The 21,853-nt window shown below is 33.3% G+C and overlaps 1 long non-coding RNA gene across 1 annotated transcript; it reads right to left on the bottom strand.

The window, feature by feature from the left end:
• Positions 1-247: 247 nt before the first annotated feature.
• Positions 248-21,260, bottom strand: LOC146996349 (uncharacterized). The gene is made up of 3 exons (XR_015042192.1): positions 20,612-21,260; positions 5,375-6,281; positions 248-433 (listed from the first exon to the last, which is right to left on the bottom strand). It is a non-coding gene; the product is annotated as an uncharacterized LOC146996349 (long non-coding RNA).
• Between the last annotated feature and the right edge of the window lie 593 nt (positions 21,261-21,853).

Below are 21,853 nucleotides of genomic sequence, written 5' to 3'. Positions count from 1 at the left end.
AAAGAAATATGTTTAGCTTATAAGAGTATATAATATTTCTGTAAAATAAATAAAGTGAGCATTTAAAAGTAATTTTTTAAAATAAAAAACCAAAAGGAAATATTTATTGTTTTTAAAATCAGTATTACGTTTGTAAACTGAAAGAACTTAAAATCTTTTTAAAGTAAAAATAGCGAAAAGAAAAATTTAAATGAAAGTTTCACGTTAGTAAAGTTAAATATTAAAGAGAAAAACATTTTTGACACGAGAAAGGGAAAATAAAAGAATTTTAAAGTCAAAATTACATTTGCACAAGTTGCAAATTTGATAGAGATTCGCGTTCCTTTAAGCCTCGGGCGCATCCCTATGACGGTCGGTTACTATTAAGCTTGTTATTGTAAACTGGCTATTCAAATTACAGTCGGTATGCGCAAAGGGGGCCTGAATCTTCATCCTCAAAAATAAACAAAATTATTGTTACACATCACATAAAAATATCAGTTAAAATGATAATTCAATTCTGAGTCTCAAGCATGAGAATATTTGAGAAGGTTATATCGCATACGCAAATAACCAAAATGAAAGATACTCGAAACGGATGACTGTGCACTGTCTGCAAAATTTCAGACCGGATCTTGGTCGTTTGTGGTGGGCATTGACTTCCAAGTACAAAAGTGTTTTGAAAAACGTAAATGTTTGCGCTTTGGTACTTTTAAATTTAAAATAATTTGTTTTGTAAAAATTACGAAGCCTAGCTCTTCATATGTTTCTCCGACACTCATGATTTTATGAGGAAAAAGTTTGCACTCGTTATGAAATAATTTTGAACATAAGTATCTCCGTCTGATTTCGATGGACATCAGTCAATTGTTTTGTGATTTATTTCTTATAACCAAATACCTAGACAGAAGTCTAGGTATTGGAGGAAAAAATAATTAGTCAGATTTCGTACTTTGTGCAATAATAACCGTTTATTATTCGAAAAGACAAAAAGTTGCGTCATTTAAAACAGATTATTAATTGAAGTATATCCACGGTTGCACAAATAAAGAGCGAGTGAATATTTTGTGGACAGAGCGTGTACAATTTGATGAAAGGCATATGCAGTAGAAAAGTGCCCAAACTGGCGTAAATGGATAAAACGGCTTTTGTGGGAGTAAAATCTTTTTTATAATTAAATTTTAAATTAGTAAGTTATTTATTATGATATAAATAGTAAAATATAGATAACTGGTACTTTTATTTTCAGCTTTTTTGAAATAAACTCATTACGCATCGTGCCAAAAGAAAATAAAAAACTTCTTTCAAAATTTAATGCTTAACGTTCTTTTTTGGAAATGAAAATATCAATTAACAATAGACAAAACTCTTCCTTGACCTTGCAAATTATTCTAGAAATCCTTAACTTCCTTTAGCTGGTAAAAACCTGAAATCTCTTACTAAATTTGGCATGGAATATGCCAGTAAATTTCAAACGTAAAAATGTGCGCCATTTGTTTTTACATAAAATTTCTCATATAAATAACTCTTGGATTAGACTTTTTTTGAAAAGTATCTTGACCCAAAACGTCTAAACTGTTTTCTTAAAACATTCGTTTGCTATTGAAAATTTTATAAATATAACTAGACTGAGTTTTGAATAAATGAAATTACAACGCATAAGCACATTGTTGGAACATTTTGTATAAGAAAACGTAATCGCATATAAATCAAGTTCTTATATCGCTTAATTACAATGCATCAGGTCTTTAGTAAATAAAGAAAGCAATAAAATACACATGGTGGTTTGGCAATACCAAAAACATCATATCCCGCAACAGCTCTTCTTGATTATTTCATACCTTAGGAAACACGAGCAAATATGTCAATTGCGGAAACATTGCAGTTTGGCAAGCGATAAGGTGGTGCGCAGGAGAAATGATTATCGGGGAAAATATTTCTGCAAGGTAGGAGGTGATTTGTATTCATTCTGGATGTGGAAGAGAATGTTATTCTAGGACTTCGAGAAACAAGGAACATAATTTGGATAAGAGTGCACTTTCGACCAAAGTGAATTTGCGGAATTAGGAGTCATGTTGTTCTTTCTGTAGTCATTTGAAGCCGTGGTTCTGATGTCAACATCAAAGACTTAACGATATCACATTTGATTTTAGTGAAGTGTAGTTCATCCAGTGCTTTCTTCAGCAGTAGTTATGGCTTTTGCCGAACGAAACAAACACAATGCAAGTTTCAAATGTTAAGTCATTCAGTTTGCGAAAGAAAATGGAAATCATGCAGTTTGGTTTTCGTGAGTGCTTCGTACACGAGTGGAGGAAACATGAAATTTTACAATGATTATTGCGCCAAAGAATAACTGTGCATTGCATAAAGAAGTAATGAAATAGCTTACCGTCGGCGAAAGTGTTGGAAACTGCATTGTAGAAAATCCCCATCATCGCTAGAATGAATTAATTGTAACAAGAAACAGCGTACGTTTCTTTGACTTAAAAATAGAAAAAAGGAGTGCAAATGGAAGTGAAAACTCTAAAGCAAACTGAGTTTGTGTTTTCGATTTACTTCACGGAATAATTCAGTTCTCCGAGAAAAAAAGACAAAATTTTTTCAAAGGCTTCGCAAATATAGAGATAAAACTTTGATGAGTTTTTAAAAATATGGAAAAATTTAATTACTATCACGTGTTGCAACTATGGATGTCATTCCAGTAGTTTTTATACGGTAGGAGATAAATAAACAATGATATGAAAGAAAAATAACGGTTAACATAGAAACAATAGTCCAACGAGAAATCTCACCTCACCGTACTGATCTCCTGCTTAGCCGACCGTACGAAATTAAAATCCCATCGATATCTTTAAAAGAAAGATTTTGCAGAAGTGCAGTTTCCCGAAAGTGTTTTCATCCGTATTCAAGAGAAATGATCGGCGGAGAAAAATGTCGTGAAACTGTGGATAAGAAATATTTGGCAAAAGCTTCCTTTTGTCTCAGATAATCAAGAAAATCCAATACTTTGGGACATGTTCAGCCTCCATCTAACGGATAACACAAATATGTTGTTGAAATAATGTTATACAGATATGACAGTTTATCCAGGCGGATTATTGCCATTAGTTCAGATATTAGACATATATGTCAATATATCATCGATAGAATATTTTTAACGTCAGTGGAATACTCGAGCAAACGTGAAGGTGAAAAAACTGGTTACAAATGGAGACCAAATACGTCATGCCAGTCCATAAATAGTGTGTCAGTAAATAATAAAAGCACGGAATAAAATTAAACCCATTTAATATATGTGGTATATCTGACGGTCTAGTTGAAACGGAAGAAGATTATTTATCTGTGGATCAGAGAAAAAGTGACGGCGAAAATGAAACAGAATCCGATGATGTGCTTGAAGATATAACTTAAGCCGAATATGAGGAACTTGGATCTATGGAAGTATGGATCAGATGTGAAGGTGAAAATGAAACAGAATTTTTATAACGAAAATTTTTAAGTACATAAACTGTGTTATTTCTTTTAAAGAAAAAAAATTTAATTACACGCAGAAATCTAATTTTCGTATGCTCACTTTTTCCATATTTCCAAACATAAAATTTTTATAGCTGGCGTACAGCGCGCACGCATAAATTTCCATCTTACATTTTGTTTTAAAAGTGCGTCTTATACGCCTGAATATACTATAACAAACATAGCTGAAACTTAAGTGATAGAGATATTTACATGCTTGCTGAACCATTATATTCTGCTTTTTCCCTTCTATTAGTTTACAAATGTTTTCAAAATGTCGATGTTACGTTTTTCGATCTTTGTGTTGAGAAAAGAGATAAGGAATTAAAATTTTTATCTCGGAAAACAAAATTCCAAATCAGATTTCTAATGAAGAAGTGAAATTTTCTATAGCTTTACTTTCCGGATTATTTAAAATTAAGAAAAAGAAGAGAGGAAAAAAAGAACTGATTTGGGTAACCAGAATATTTAGCCATTGAGTATCTATTGATGGGAATGTATATAACTCTAATGAATAGTACAGAAATAAGATAAAGTTACGTTTCGGTTTGTAGGCCTTACATTTCAAAATGCTTTTATACATCTTAAAGCGCATAGCAAAAGATTAGGCTCTCAACCGCTTTTTGTGTAATAACGTCAGAGAATAATTCTTAAAGTTACAAGGTTTTCAAATAATACATTCCTTCAAAAGTAATCTATTGTATTAAGATAATGTGTTTTCGAGGGGGAAGAAAATGAAACAGAACGGCGAGATCCATTAGAGTATGATCCTCTAATGCTTTAACAAATCTTTCGCAGTCTTAAGTAATAGAGAAATGTGGTAGAGCTTCATCTTACACTATATTCTTGTATTCATATTATTTGTATTATGTGACTATGTGTCTCTATTCGATGTGTGGGAAAAAAAAACGTCTCCAACAGGTTTATATATACGATACCATTCAGATAAACGCAAAGGAAACCAACATTTCCATCTAATAATATTCATTTTATTTTAATTATACCATTTTCTAGTTAGATAACCAATTTGTGAGCAAGAATTTGCATCGTAACAGTGAATCATATTGCAGCCAAGTTCCAAATATAAAAAACTAAAGCTCACGAATCACAAACCGAGAGTTTCTGTGAGATTTGTGAGGTGCGAAGGAATCTCTATTTTGAAAGAAATCGAAATTGATATAAATTCGCTTTATAACATATTATTCAGTTTATTTATCTAATTATATTATGATTCTGATGTAATGTATACACACATTTGTAAAGTTATTTCTTTCGCTCATTTCAATTTGTAATCTTGAATTTTTACACTGAAAAAATCCTGAGTAGAGACGGAAACTGTGGTATGTCAAACTGAATTTAAACAAGGTGAAAGCAAATGAAAAGCTAATGTACATACTACAATAGCTTTTAATTTGTTTAGAATTACAATCTTAGTAATGAAAATCATGCTGATTAACACATAATTAAAAGTGGATAAACATTCCTTTTTGAACGTTTCTTTGAACCTTGATATAAAGTTCTATGAATATCTGCTGTTGGATAAGACAGCTCAGGGTCAAACAAATTTTAAAATGAAATTTGTATAAATTAATTTCATGAGTTCAATTATGAAAGATATGCCGTGCAATATTTATTTGCACAATTTAAATCCAGTAGCACAACATAAATTTATTGTTGAAAAATATTGTCATGTGTAAAGTTATGTGTTAAAAAAGTCAATAAACTGTGACTTTCCAGGTAAAACCGGAAGACCTCGCAGCCATGAAAGGCACTGAAAACATAGATCTGAACTACGAAAGAGTGTAGCTGCTAAAATAATACTGGTATCTTAAAGTTAGCATGACTAATTACTAGCTAATAATATATCAGTAGTTACACTTACCGAGCAAAATATTATCAAATGCCGTCCATATACTAAGAATACCATAAAGTTCTTGATAATAAATTTTGGTAAAATGAAGCAGGTATATGATTTATTTGTTCTATTTTTCTTTTCCGGGTCTTGCTTCGTTTGGTCATTAAATCAATCGTTCTACAGTCGGTATCCAGTTCTGGCTCTTTTCGCAGTTCAACCGGTTTCCTTTTCGAGTTTGACAGTTCTTTTCCAATTCCAGCTTGTCTTTCAGATTTGGAATCTTTTCCGTTTTTTGCTTCTTTTCCAGGTATTGCGTCTTTTCAGACTCCTCTATATTTTCCATTTCTGGCATCTTTACCGGCTCTTGCTTCTTTTTCAGTTTTTGCATTTTTCCAGTTCCTTCTTCATTTTCAGGTCTCTCTTTTTTGGTTTTTGCAATTTTTCCCTCAACTTTTGCCTTTCCAGTTCATTTTTGTGTGCTTGTTTTAGCATCTCTTCAATATGTTTCTCCATTTTCAGTTCTTTCTTTTCTAGTTTTTGAATCCATTCCAGTAATTGCTTCTTTTTCAGTTCTTTCTTCTTTTCTAGTTTCTGTTGCTTTTCCAGTTTTTGTTTGTTTTTCAGTTCTTCCTTCTTTTCCAGTTTTTGCTTCTTTTTCTGCTCTTGTTTCATTTTCAGTTCTTGCTTCTTTTCCAATTTTTGCTTCTGTTCTGATTCTTGTATCTTTTCCTGTTCTTGCTTCTTTTCTAGTTTTTGTATCTTTTCCAGCTTTTGTTTCTTTTTCAGTTCTTGCTTCTTTTCTAGTTTTTGTGTCAATTCCAGTTTTCTCTTGTTTTTGAGTTCTTGCTTCTTTTCCAGTTTCTCCTTCTTTTCCTGTTCTTCCTTTTTATTCAGATTTTGCTCCTTTTCATGATCACAAGGAGGATTTTCCAATCTACAAAAAAATCGGTATATCTTTATTTCAGTAGTAAAATAGTGAAGGTAATGCAATGACGATTACGTTTAACATGTACAACACTTCCATATTTAGATACTATATAACACTTTTGGCTGAGTTTCATAGGGAAAAATCTCCCCGTAGATTATTGCCTGGCAGAATTGTTTTCTACAAAGGGTGAATTTGTTGTTTTCGTTGTTCTGACCTAAAGCCAAGCAGATAAGTTAAAGCATTTGGCGTGATTTGTATACAATAAGCGACCTCCATGAATCTCACGTAGAGCGTAATAATTTGCAAAGTTTCAGTGCCTTACTTTTCCTTACTTAATTTTTGCATAAGTTGCAATAATAATAACAGAAATAATAAACAGGCGGCTTAAAAACAGAGGGAAACAATGACGAAAATTGCAAAATAGGAGGAAAAAAGGAAACTGAAATGAAAAGGGAAACAACTACAAACAAAGGATGGAAAAAGCATTTTAGAAGATATACACGTAACGTTCGTTCTGAATCAGCAAAACCTGTATTTTAACGAGTCTCTTTGCATCGCTGGCTGCACAGATTTCAAATTTTCTCTCGTTATTCCAAATTCGGATCATATTGCTGATCTTTTTCGTCGTCCAGCAGAGCCGCACTAGGATTTTTGCCACCATTTGTTTTCAATTGAAACTTTTATTCTCATTCTTCAGTTGCATTCTTAAAGTTTATTTATTTATACAGGAAGAAAGAAAGAAATCAATCAAATCAAAGTAAATTAGGAAAAGATATACCTGTTTTCAACTATATTGTTCCCTGTAATTTCTTTTGCCTGTTGCATTAAATTTATTGAAGGAAAATTTACAAAATCTTTCAAAATGTATTTCCTAAATCCTTATGCGAATTTAGCCCTTCTGATCATTTCGGCCACACTTTAATGGCTTTTACAATTTTATGTTTGAATATCGACAGCTGCCTATACTGAAATATGTTCTCCATTGTCCTCGAAAAAAGAAAAATTAAAGTTCCAGGAAATTTTGCAATGAAGGACACATATATCTTATTTGAAGGGCAAGAGGAAAAGAAAAATATATTTTCGGATGGTAATATGTAGCATTTTAAACACCGTGTTTGTAAATGTCATCATATAGTAGCAACACTTGAGTCATAAGTAATTATACACATATACGAGAGAGACGACGATGACGAAAAATTAAATGGCAAAACATGGCCGAAAACACTTTCCTGGCCGGTGCAAACAACACAAAACACAAGAAAGATCGGACACCAGTTATGCTTAGCACAAGAGAAATTAAAAAGTAGCAACAAAATTAGACACTTATGGACCTCAAAAAAGGTGTTCGAAATTACGACCTGCACCCTGTTACAGGTATCCCATCTCTCGCACATCCAACATGAGATGTTCTGGAAAATACTGTGCATCCCCAGGACTTTCCGAGCACCTGCCACAATATGTGCCACAAGTTCCTGTTGGACTTCTAACTGGGGTTTCGTGCACTTATGTGTTGAAGTACCCCGAGACGAACTGATAATGCAAGTTAGGTCTCGTGATCTTGCTGAACAATGCACTGGACTATCCCTACCAAACCCATGTTTAGGATACGTTCCGAAGGAATTTTCGAATACTTTCTTTGATGGCGATCCCCTGCTTTTGTTCTTATTTCTTGGTTTCCGCTGCGCTAAGGAAAATAAACAAATATCTTTACAATGTTCGTACCCTATTTTTCTTGTGTTGTCTCTCGTCACTATGGGCCAGGAAAGCGTTTCCGACAATGCATTGCAATAAACGATTATATATATATATATATAAACAATATATATATATATATATATATATATATATAATCTTATAAACATATGTTACCGTGAAAGACCGAAATTGGAGAATATCGACTTTCACCGGAGAATGTCAACATTCACCAAATACGTCGGTGAAAGATCAAATATTGCATTACATTCTTCTACATTCGGACCCTCACCGGTGTATGTCGATAATCACAGATATGATCTGGTGTAGATTGAAAAGAGCGGAGTATATGTACACACTGTTATTGCAAAAGGAAGTGTTCCACAAATACTGTAAAAGCAAGGGCCTCTTGTGCAGTTGAAAGTGTTATATATTATATACATATATATATATATATATATATATATATAATCGTATAAACATATGTTACTGTGAAAGACCGAAATTGGAGAATGTCGACTTTCACCGGAGAATGTTAACATTCACCAAATACGTCGGTGAAAGATCGAATATTGTATTACATTCTTCTACATTCGGACCCTCACCGGTGTATGTCGACAATCACAGATATGCTCTGGTGTAGATTGAAAAGAGAGGAGTATATGTACACACTGTTATTGCAAAAGGAAGTGTTCCACAAATAAATGCAGTTGTAAAAGCAAGGGCCTCTTGTGCAATTGAAAGTGTCATAACAGTTTAAGTTGTTACAATAAATAAGATTTGAATCACGTAATTTAGTAAACATAGCTTGAGTAAGCTCCCTGTTCCGAGTCAGGATAGTTCATGTTTCCAAAGCAAGTAAAGAGGAATACAAGTCCTGATAGTGGCGCCCGACGAAGAACAATAACCATGGCCGAGTTTCAAGAAGAACCTGTGGTGCCTGCAGAAGCGGCTCAGAATCCAGAAATGCCAGCTGCCGCCCTGGAAGGATTTGGGTACATCGTACAGACCATGCGTGCATCGATGAAACCAGAAGCAACATTTAATGGAAACTCACCGGTAACCAGTTTTTTGGAAAAATTGGATGACCACTTCATGCTGTATCCAGTCCATGAGTTCCATAAATTCACCTTAGCTACCAGCGCTTTGAGGGGCCAAGCGCTTAATTGGTTCGAATGTATAGGCAGAAGCTTCTTGGGTCAAGGGGGAAGTCCCACCTATACTTACGAAGATTTTAAGACTGCCTTAGTAAAAGCCTTCCCTGTCGTAAGAGATCGTGCAAGTTTAGAAACGGAACACTTCAGCATATACCAGCAACGAATCGAAAATCTTTCCACCTTTATTTTACGGAAGCAAATCGAATCAGAGGGCAAGGAAACCTGAGTATCCAAAAACAACCGGCGAACGTCGACAGTTCAATAGTAAGCCAGAAAAAAAGTGTGAAGGCCAGCGGAAAAACAAGGAAGGCATGGAAAGGAATAAAGGAAATTTAAACTAAAACGGATTTCTGCTGACGGGAGGGTGCGGAAATCCGAAGGCCAAGAAAAGCCCTCTTTCTTCAAGTTAAATACAGTTATTGTGAAAAATTTGACTCTTCCAAAGATTGAAGTTAGAGTTTTATAAAAGATTTTGCAGCTATTGTTGAACCATTGTTAAAATTAAAAAGGAAAAAGGCAAGATTCTCGTGGACGGCCGAAGCCAATAGTGCTTTCGAAAAATTAAAGCAAGCATTAACGCAAGCCCCTGTTTTGAAATTTCCTGAAAACGATGAGAATTTAGAAATTTCAGTGGATGCTTCGGATTATGCGCTAGGAGCGGTACTTTCGCAAAATCAGCAGCCCGTTGCATTTTTTAGTAGAACTTTAAATCAAACACAAATTATTCCGCGACTGAGAGAGAGGCACTTGCGCTTCTGTTAGCAGTGCAAAAGTTCCGAGTCTATTTTGGAAAGGATCCAATAACAGAGTACTCTGATCATGCGGCGGGAACTAGATTGTACTCAGGGAAAAACTTATCCCCAAGGCTAATAAGATGGGCACTGAAGTTACAAGAGTATAATCTGGTAATTAAGCACACGTACCGGAAACGAAAATATCGTAGCACATGCCCTATCCAGAATAAAAATAGATGAAGAAGGTAATACTGTGAAGGTGGCAATGCTCACAGCATGTAAGTTACATTCCCGAGAAACTGTGATAACCGAACTGAGTAAGGATCCTGAATTTAAAAATATTTATGATTATTTAAAGGATCCTGAAAATTTTAGCCACCAAGATATTGTGGCGATAAGATATAGGGCGGCCTATTACGAACTAATAGATGGTCTATTATTTTATACAAAAACTACGAATTCTAAAAACGAATTTCGACCTGTTATCCCAGCTAGTCTTAGATTAAATATACTGCAGGATTTACACGACTCCCCTTTAGCTTCTCATGCTGTTATTCGAAAAACCTTCCAACGCGTACGCGAAGCAGTTTATTTTCCTGAGCTGCAAAAGTTAACAAGGGCGTATGTCCAGTCCTGCCCAACATGTCAAGCAGTTAATTATATTAATTATCGAAATTGTTCCTTAAAACGAGCCTCCGCGAAATTAGTTACTGATTCTATTTTAAATAAATATATTTTAAAATACGGAGCGCCCCTATAAGTTATATCGGATAATGGTCCTCAATTTGTAAGTAATATATTTGAAGACATGTGCCAAAAACTGGGCATACGTCATTTAAAAATGGTCCCGTATCGGCCGCAATCAAATATAGCGGAACGGGTCAATAGAAATATAATGAAAATTGCCCGTAGTTATGTTAAAAATTTTCATAAAAGCTGGGATAACTATGTCAATGAATTAGGTTTCGCCCTTAGGACCGCAAATCATGATACGACGGGCAAAACTCCTGCTGAGTTATTTTTAGGCAGAAAGATTATAACGCCGTTAGATAAATTATTTTATGTTCAACAAAGAGCCCCAGAATTTAAAATGGGCAATATAGAAAAATAAATTAAAGAAGCAAAAAAGAACACTGAAGTAGCACAGAGAAAACAGAAGCTTTATTATGATATGAAACGACGGGATAGTAACTTATAAAGTAGGAGATGAAGTGTTAAAAATTAAGCATTAACTTTCTTCAGCACCAGAAGATAAAACTGCCAAATTTTATCCACGATTTGAAGGACCATATGTCATAGAAAAAGTAACTCAGGCTTAGTGGTGTTAAAAGCCAGGAATGGTGAAATCTGCACCGCAAACGTAGACCAGATAAAACCATTTTAGAATCGTAATAAAATGCCAATATTTTAAGATCTTTTGCAGGATCCGGCACGGCAGGCACAAGCTTCAGAGGTGGAACAACGACAATCCCAAGGGCAAACCATTAGTAGACAGGAGCAATTGAAAAGAAAGTTTCCCCGTTGGAAAACTGAAGGTAACAAGAAAAAGAAGTCGTTCCACCGACCAGAAAAGAGAGGGCACGACCACCCCCAGAATGAAGAAGGGAGAAGTACGACTAATGCAAAGAAAGCCAGGAGAAATGACAGCAACTATAACACGGCTCAAAAACAGAAGATCTACCCATCGGATAGGAGTCTACGCAGCAAATGTCGACGAACTGATGAAGGAAGACCAGCTGCAGATGCAAAGACGCAAGAAAAATTTGAACAGCCAGCAACGAGATCCAGGCAACAACGAGAGACAGTTGTCCCGGTTCCGCCAAGACCAGCTGCCATCAAACGGCCGAGACCACAGGCAGATGCTAAAAAAAAGGTCTTCAAGGGTGACCGAACTGAAAGAAAAAGAAAGCTCATGGAGGAAGGAACCGAAGGGCGAACCCGCACAACAAGGAAATCAACCAGACCGTAGTCTTCGCTACCTTCCAGGACTGGGCAGAAAAAAGGATGTCTGAATATCACAAAGATAAGTAAAACTTTATGTTACTTTGAAACCATAAGTTAATTTTTCAATCTTACTGCAAGTGGCAGAATTCAAGAATTTTTACCTCATGTGAGTCCTACCTTTGTCGCCAAAAAGGCGAGAAAGGAGTTGTTACCTATTTTGGTATTGTTTTTCAATTACTCGCAAGTAAAACTAAAATTAATGTATAATAGGAATGTGTAAAAACTTGAATATTGAAAAAGCATTGATAATCTTTGAGAAAGGTACCTTAAGAAAATGGTAAAAATTATTGTACAAAATTTTATTTACAAGATTCTGGCAAGAAAGAAGTTTTAATCTGAAAGACTTTTGAAATGTAGAATTTCAATGCAGAAGAATTGGCACTTGCTTGGAAAAGAATAGAAGTTAACAATGTACTACTAATGTATGTTTTAAAATGTGTAAAATTAACGGCATGTTCATATGTCCTTATATACAATGTGAACTGTTATCTTAAAAGTTAAGAAATATTGTGATATGTTAAAAGTAAAAATATTAGAGTAATGCCAAAAATTTTAACTTATTCGTGTGACTGTAAAAAGAGCAAATTATTGTGAATATGTTATTAGGTTGAATGAATGTAGTTAGGCTCTCTGACGCTACACTTCAGAGTTAGCCACTTTTCAGAATAGTACCTCAGGGTTTAGAGATGAATATAAGGTGTGTTCTGAGGTCTTGTTATGTTGAATTTTAACACGTTAAGAGTTTTGATTGCAGGCGGTAGTGTTGAACACTTGTACATAGACACGCTCGTGTTTGGTGTTTTTCTTTACAACACAAGTCAGAGAGCACGGGGAGATAATTAAATAACGTCATGAATGGAATAAGAATTTTAAAGGCGAAATATAAATATTCATGTTACTTGCCATTTGATTGTGTAACATTTCATTAAACTAGTTTTCCTTCCATAAGGAACCAGATTTCAACTAAGAAACTACTGTTTATAGATGCAGTACAGATGAAAATACTTGTCCATAGAGATAATGTAAAAACGACTTTTTAATATCTAGTTTCTAGAGAGAAATGTTTGTAAAAGATTGGCCTCGCGTTAAGATTCTAGAGCTAAAAGTTTTCAACAAGGTCGTTTTAGACCTCAGTTTCAAACTAATTCACTCTGGCGGGAAGTATGTAAGGATCCTAAGTTTTACTAACGTTTTTGATGTCATTTAAAATGCTTAATTACAGGGCCGTAGTACAATACACAACCCCCCAAACCCCAGAAGTATAGCGATATACAATAGTGACGTGATCGAAGATTCTTTGGAAATAATCGTTGTCATCCTATGACATGCATATTCTATTCAAGTAATCGTAGTCATCGGCTTTTAATATTCTTTGTGTAGTAAAATATATTAGTAGTATATGTAGTAAAAAATATTAGTATGTGTAGTGGTAATAATTATGGCACCATATGTGGTGAAAATATTAATTGGCAGAGGAGCTGTATGTAGTGAAAATATTTGTAGCAGTAAAAATATTTATATATTTTAATTTCTTATGTAATTATCAGCGATGAAATTACAACAATGTTTAAGAGTACATCACGTTGTTTCCGCTATAACCCGAATGACAGGGATAAAATATGTGACCCACAGAGGATAGCAAAATAAAGTACTTATCCCAGAGTATGACAACTGTATGTTACCAAATCAATTATATTTTATTCTTCATCTTTGATATTGACATAAGCATTAATATAAATAAAGACAAATAAATTTGAACATCAAGCACGAGTGATGCGCATCACCAGAATTAACGTTGCACTCAGAATAAAGTCAATCTCTCTTGATCCACTCGAAACAAAGTCTTGGTGTAAAAGGAACAATCAAAATCAGATGGCAGTCATTAAGCATACTTGATCTATCCTGGTATTTCTGCATTTTCTTCTTTAAATCAGGAAGTTTGAAATCTCACAAACACGTGCGCGCGAAGAGTATCTGGAAAGGAGGAAGAAGCTCAAAAAAATTATTTTCTGCAATGATGTACAGGAAATAGGAGTAAGTATTTTCTTGAATCTTCATGTAAAATCTCACTGAAAGGATTTTCATCTATGGCAGACAGCATTGAAGGAACAGCAAAAAAAAAATGGCACATCATCATATTGGCCAGGGAGAGGACAGACCGAAGCCCGTCCTACACCCCCGAACGCCAGCAGCCGAAGAGGAAAAAAACCGGTCCAACAACTGCCACCAAAGGCTTGGACGATACGATGACAATTCTTGAAGCGATATCGTCTGATGGTAGATGCCGGCTTGCTAGCACATTCCCTCCGGCCAAAGAAAAAGCACAGATCACCGCATGAACACTGCACTTCACTGATGCTGAGCACTGTATGATAAATTTCACCGAAACACAGTTCATTGCACGATAAATTTACTGACGCACAACACTCATTATAAGTATGATCTGGTATAATAGTTAAATCAAATGAAAAATAGTCAAAAATTATTTTATCATAATTTCACTGTCTGGGATAAGTGCTACACATATGAAGTACAATCAAAAATTAATAACTAATACATATCATACAAGTTACTCATATAATTACAGCATACACTTTCATTACAATCTGTAGTCAAGTTACAATTTTCTCTTTGTAAATGGAAATTGTAAGCTAATACCTATTTTTACATTCATACATTTTCACTGTTAAACACAACTCTGCATTAATGATCATTTTTTTGACAAGTTTCTAATTATACAGATTCTATAAATTCTTCTGGATGACATCAATTTGCCCTTGAAATTACTAAATTCATCTAGACCAATTACTCTACAATTTCATTTTTTTTTGAACACATTAATTTTTTTTTCTCTTTTTATTATTGTTATATATGTACATATATTTTACTACTCAAGCTTGTTTTAGTAGCACAATTTTCATGTCTAGCTCGTTACTTGTAATGATCACTAAGTGTACTGCACACTTTTTTTTTTTTTTTTAAATTCCATGACATTAGTCAACCCGGACCAGCCTGCAGCCAACCAAATGTATGAGTGAAGGTGGCCAACCGACACCCAAACTGATCAAGAAATCTAAAAAAAAAAAAAAAAAAAAAAAATCTTTTGTTGGAAACAAATCCACTAATTTCCTAACACTTACAACGTGTGTATGTTTTCTATTTATTTATTTTTTCTAACTTAGTGAACAAGAAAAACAAGCTCGATGAAATAAATGTTCTTAATTAATCAAATTGAACCTTGGATCAACTCTTTTAAATAATTTGCTACAATGAATTTTTGTAGTTTTGTTGTCTTCGATATTTTGAATTAAGTAGTTTTTATTTCGAAAAATTTTTATTATTTTGAAAGGTCCATTGAATTTTGGCTGAAAGGCATGAGGTGGTTGTAAAGCCTTTAAAAATACCTCATCTTCAATATTAAATTTTGGTGGTTCTCTGCCTTTAACAACTTTATTTTGAGACTGAAAATATTTTTCTTCGTTTTGTTTCACTAATTCTCTAGTTGCTTTAATGTGTTCTCTCTGACGTAACAAGTATTGTGAAGGATTATCTACCGTTGCCGGTTCATTATTTGTATCTAGAGGTGTATTGAGTTCTCGCCCAAAAAATAACTGTGCGGGAGTAAAACCTGTTACTATGTGTTTAGAATTGTTGTAATATAGTTTGAAAAAAGCTAATCTATCTGACCATTCGATTACCTTATTGGATAAAGAAGCTATGCTTTCTTTCATAGTTCGATGAACTCTTTCTATGATTCCATTAATTAGACTGTGGATAATAAATGGAGCTTTTTCGGTGTTCAATATTGAGATCTTTTAGAAATTTTTCAAATTCAGCTGAACAAAAATTTGAAGCATTATCAGATAGAATTACTTTTGGAATACCAAATTTTGAAAAATAAAGATTCATACACCTTATTATTGTAGCAGATGTAATATTTGCCAAAGGAATAGCTTCTAAATATCTCGAATAATGATCAATAATAGTTAGAATGAAAAATTTGCCATCATGTGATCTGGGCAATTTACCCACAATGTCAATTGCTAACATTTCTCCAGGTGCTAAATCAGATTTTTTTATATTGCTTGTAATTGTTTTACATGACCTTGGTTTATTCTCCAAACACTGTTGACATTTTTCACAAGTCTTTTGTATCTAAAAACATACCCTTCCAGAAATACTTTTTCTTAATGAACTCATAAGTTTTACTAGTACCAAAATGAGGAGCATGAGCAATCTCTAAACAAGGTTTTACTAAAGAATTTGGAAGTAGAATTTTATTTTCTAAATGCCTTGTCTTTAAATGATGCGCTCTAGGTCTTAATTTTATCATTACTACACCATTTTTTTGTCAATAAAATATTTTCCACGAATATCAGCTTTATTATTGTTAATTTGGCTTAAGATATCCTTAATATTTTTGTCATTTCTTTGGTGATTAACTATATTTTGGATGCTTAACTGAGTATTATCTGAATGAAATAAGTTGATATTGTTTACACTATGAGATGCTTCAGGAACTCTAGAAAGAAAATCTGCAGGATTGGAAAAACCAGGTATATGTTTTAGAGAGTAATCAAAATCTTGTAAATACAACAACCATCTGGCAACAATGTCAGGCTGCTTATCCAGCTGCATATGAAAAGTGAGTGGTCTAGCATCAGTTAAAATAGTAAATTTTTTGCCATATAAATGTTCATGAAAATACTTAACAGAAGAAAAAATAGCATAAAGCTCACGCCTGATCGATGGGTATCTAGACTCAGCAGGAGTGAGAAGTCTCGAATAAAATTCTACAGGAAAGAATTTATCATCAATCTTTTGTAACAGAATACCACACATAGCTACTTTAGAAGCATCAGTGATCAAAAATATCTCATGATTATCATCAATGTTCCTTATAGTTGGTTTGTCCAACATTATTGATTGTAATTTATCAAAAGCATCTTGGCAATCTTGATTCCAAACAAAGGGAACATGTCTTTTAGTTAAGTGTACTATTGGCTGAGTGATCTCAGCAAAATTATGGATTAAATGTCTAAAATAGTTCATCAAGCCAAGAAAAGCCTGAACTTGTTTTACATCTTTTGGAATAGGAAATCTTGTAACCTTTGAAATATTTTCTTCAGAAGGAGAAAAACCTGCTTGTGAAATATTGAAACCCAAATAAGTTATTTCAGATTTACAGAGCTGCACTTTAGCTGGATCTAGTGTTAAATTAAATGATTTTAATCTGTCAAACACTTTTTGAAGAATTACTTTTAACTCATTCATACTATCAGCTGCAATAATAATGTCGTCCAGAAAAAATTGAACATTACTACCTTTAATGTCGTTTAAACATTTTGAAATTAATGTATGGAAATAAGAAGTGCTATTGCGAGCTCCAAAGGGAAGTCTACAAGGATGAAAATTACCCAGTTCGGTGCAAAATGCCAACTTTTCTTTATCAGAGTCCTGCAAATTGATCTGGAAAAAGGCTGACTTCAAATCCAGTACACAATACAATTTCCTACCAGCAATGTTATGCAAAATCTCAGAAATTTTTGATAAACAAATTTTGTATGATTCTGTGATACAGTTTAATAGACGATAATCTACAACCATACGAAATTTTGGTGCATTTTTATCTTCACCAGGTAAATTCTTTTTCCTAACAAATATTACAGGAAAACTATAACTTGAAGAAGAGGGTTCTATTATGCCTGCTTCTAATAATTTTGCAATTTCTTGTTGAGCATACTGTTTTGCAATTTTAGGAATAGGGTAAGGTCTAGTTTGAATTGGGAAATTGTGAAGAAGTTTAAATTCTGGTACAACTTTATCAGTAGATCCTAAAGTATTATATGATTTTGAAAACACAGCATAGTTATTCATTAGCAATTCTATCATTTCATTTTTTGCTTGTTCATTTAAATAATCTAGTTTAAAGTCTGATACATTTAGTTCCTCTTTTCTAAGTTTAATTACTTCTTGCAGATTTAGTGTGTTGATTTGTAAAGTCTCATGATTTTTGGGACTAACAATATCCTCAAAGTGAAATGGCACAGCAGTTCCAATAACAGAATTCTTCCTAAGAATTAATTTCTCATTGGTGTTGTTTTCAACAATAGTTTGAATGTGGTTGTGACAATCAACTATATGTAAAGATTCGTTGATATGGAACTTATTTTTTGATGGCTTTGGAGAAAGCAAAATTTCTTTGAATTGTTTTAAAGCTTCAGGAACAGCTAAAGAAATGATTTGAGATTGACCTGGCTGGACAGTTATATTAGAAACCATTCTTAATGAGTTTAAATTACATTTTTTTCTTCTTGCATTAACTGAGTTGCTTAATTTTTTATTGGGATAATTTTCTTCAAAGTCCAAATAAGTATTATCTACTATGAGTTTTAACAAAATTTTGTTACTTTGAATGAAGTCATAACCTAGGATTATCTGATAAGTAGAATTCCAATTGTTTTGGGTGACATAAAATAAATTAGTGAACCATTTACTTTGAATTTTAAATTAACTGCAGACATGTAAGGGATGCATGAATCTTCAATAGTTTTTATTCTTACCATCCGAGAAACAAATTCAACTTTAGTGAATTGTTTAATTTCCTCAATAACATCTGGTTGGACTAAAGATAAATTAGCACCAGTATCAAGAAGAGCTTCATAAGTCTGAGAACCAATTTTAAGTTTGATTATTGGCAGATAATTAGAATTTTCTGAGTTACAAGACATCAACAATTTGATTGAGTTTCTATTATTACATCTTTTATTTTTTGCAAACTTGTGTCGGACATTATTGCTGTTACTTTGGATCTTTCTTGGATTATGATGTCTATACAGGTGTTCTTTATAACCGCAGTCTCTGCGGATTCTTGCAAGGGGTCTAAAATTTTTGTTGTAATATATCTGGCAAGAATCCTTAGCTAGTTTAAATGCTTATTCTGACCTTTTTTGTATTGACTATTATTTCTGTAAGGATGATAGTTCCTCCGCCAAGTGTTTCGAAATTGTCTGTGTCCCCTGAATGTGTTGTTTCTAAAATTATGCTGGTCTTGCCTAGGAAAATACCAACAATTAAGTGTCTTTTGCTACATATATGACAAAATACACTATTAAAGTTGCTAGAATTTTGAGATGTAGAAGCATTGTGATTTATTCTTGTATAAGATGTGTTTATAGGCTTATTTTGAGAAAGTTGATTTACTTTATCTGTTAGCTCCTGAATAATCTTATTCTGTTCAAGTCTTTCTTTGAGAAGATTATTAATCTCTAAATTTTGCTCAACATTTATACTGTTCAAATATGTTTTCTCATCATTCAATGCATTTTCTATATTACTTGCCAATTCTACAGCCTTATCAAAGGAAGATGGACCCAATTTCTTAACTTCAATCCTAATGTCTGTTCTGAGGGCCTCAAGAAATTTAATGAGCTTCATTTTCTCTTTTAATTTATGTAAACTAGAATCCTCAACCGAATCTTCATTTATGTATTTTGTCGCTGTTGTAGTAATCTCGTCAGCTAATTCCCTAACAGATTGGTTACACTTTTGAGAAATGTTTGAGAATTGCTGTAGAATGTCCTGAAAGGATTCAACTTGTGCAAATTTATTCTTTAATAATTTTTCTAAATTTTCAAATTTATTTTCCTTAGCCACTCTTGGATCATTAATTAGGAAATCTAGAGCTTTATCCCTACAGTTTATTTTCAGAATGATTGTTTTCTTTTCCTCTGACCATTTTTCTAATTTAGCAACACTATTTATTTGATCAAGAAAGAAATTTACATTTTCAGATAAGTTGCCACTAAATGTGGGCAGAGCAGAAGCTAGGGAAGTTGCCATATCAGTGTTAGATCTACCTTTAAGCTTTGACATGGATGAAGAAATATAGTTACTTATGTTGCATTACCTTACAATCTGCTATATCTATTTTAATGTTATTGAGATATACATTATTTTACACAAACACTTAGCACTCTCTCTGATAATTTACATATACATTTACCAAACATGCATATAAGAGTAGATAGCAAAGTTAAGGTAATTTTTTTTTATTTTTCTATTTTAGTAATTAATTAGGATCTCCTGTAACTTCAACCATGCATATATCAAATTAGTGATGCAATATAAGTACATTGATCATTAACACTTCTGGATTCTAATACTGTTGAACATTATTTTATCATTACATACCACAATCCAATGAAATTTACTGAAATCAGCTTTTGATTCAAATATCTTAAAACTTTCTTTGAATATGCACACATATATAACAATACATATGAAATTGAATTTTTGAATTATCCAAAATAGAATTACTCTTTCATGGCATATTACCTATCATTTATCATAAATTTTCAACAATATAAAACATATGTGTAGCAAATATACTATAGGTCACACATTTTATATGAATTCTCAACCTGAACTAAATGATTTTAAGTTATTTCTTTTGTCACGGCACCATATGTAGTAAAAAATATTAGTAGTATATGTAGTAAAAAATATTAGTATGTGTAGTGGTAATAATTATGGCACCATATGTGGTGAAAATATTAATTGGTAGAGGAGCTTTATGTAGTGAAAATATTTGTAGCAGTAAAAATATTTATATATTTTAATTTCTTATGTAATTATCAGCGATGAAATTACAACAATGTTTAAGAGTACATCACGTTGTTTCCGCAATAACCCGAATGACAGGGATAAAATATGTGACCCACAGAGGATAGCAAAATAAAGTACTTACCCCAGAGTATGACAACTGTATGTTACCAAATCAATTATATTTTATTCTTCATCTTTGATATTGACATAAGCATTAATATAAATAAAGACGAATAAATTTGAACATCAAGCACGAGTGATGCGCATCACCAGAATTAACGTTGCACTCAGAATAAAGTCAATCTCTCTTGATCCACTCGAAACAAAGTCTTGGTGTAAAAGGAACAATCAAAATCAGATGGCAGTCATTAAGCATACTTCATCAATCCTGGTATTTCTGCATTTTCTTCTTTAAATCAGGAAGTTTGAAATCTCACAAACACGTGCGCGCGAAGAGTATCTGGAAAGGAGGAAGAAGCTCAAAAAAATTATTTTCTGCAATGATGTACAGGAAATAGGAGTAAGTATTTTCTTGAATCTTCATGTAAAATCTCACTGAAAGGATTTTCATCTATGGCAGACAGCATTGAAGGAACAGCAAAAAGCAGCAGGAAAAAAAAATGGCACATCATCATATTGGCCAAGGAGAGGACAGACCGAAGCCCGTCCTACACCCCCGAACGCCAGCAGCCGAAGAGGAAAAAAACCGGTCCAACAACTGCCACCAAAGGCTTGGACGATACGATGACAATTCTTGAAGCGATATCGTCTGATGGTAGATGCCGACTTGCTAGCACACTTTGCAAATGATAATTGTCATCAAATAATCATTGTAAAGAATCATTCTCATCGGATAATCATTGAAAATAATCCTTGTCGTTACATAAAGGGGCATAGTAGCTGATGTATAAAGAATTGTACTCAAATTCTAATCAAAAGAATCGCATATGTATGCAATTTATCATATGATCATTATTTACAGCAATGATTCTTATATGTTTTCGACCTACGGCTCCTAATGACGCCGCGGAAAACTTGCGCAACAGTGACAAAAAGAATATTTAAAAATACAATAAAAGCTTGAAAGCTAGGGAAAATGTGTGAATTTATTTTCCTTTTATTTAAATGAAGCTTAATGTTTTTAAAGGAAATTGAATATTGTAAACAGGAATCAGCAGTTTAAATATATGTGGGATTTTGCCTCTTTGTTTTTTTTTTTTTCTTCGTAACATCATATCCTCCGGAACGGGGGGGGGAGATTTGAGTTTAAAAGGAGGTACCCTCGGATTTCAAAAATTCTTGGTAAAACTTTTCGACTATTGTTATCTTCCTACGACTATCACTCGAGATGTTATATAAAATTTCGGAAAGCGCTGGAGATCAA

This window comes from Stegodyphus dumicola, chromosome 7, assembly GCF_044657685.1.
Source record: "Stegodyphus dumicola isolate Sdum_Otavi_A_Nest chromosome 7, ASM4465768v1".
In the NCBI taxonomy this organism is placed as follows: domain Eukaryota; kingdom Metazoa; phylum Arthropoda; class Arachnida; order Araneae; family Eresidae; genus Stegodyphus; species Stegodyphus dumicola.
This window is presented reverse-complemented; position numbering and strand designations above follow the sequence as displayed.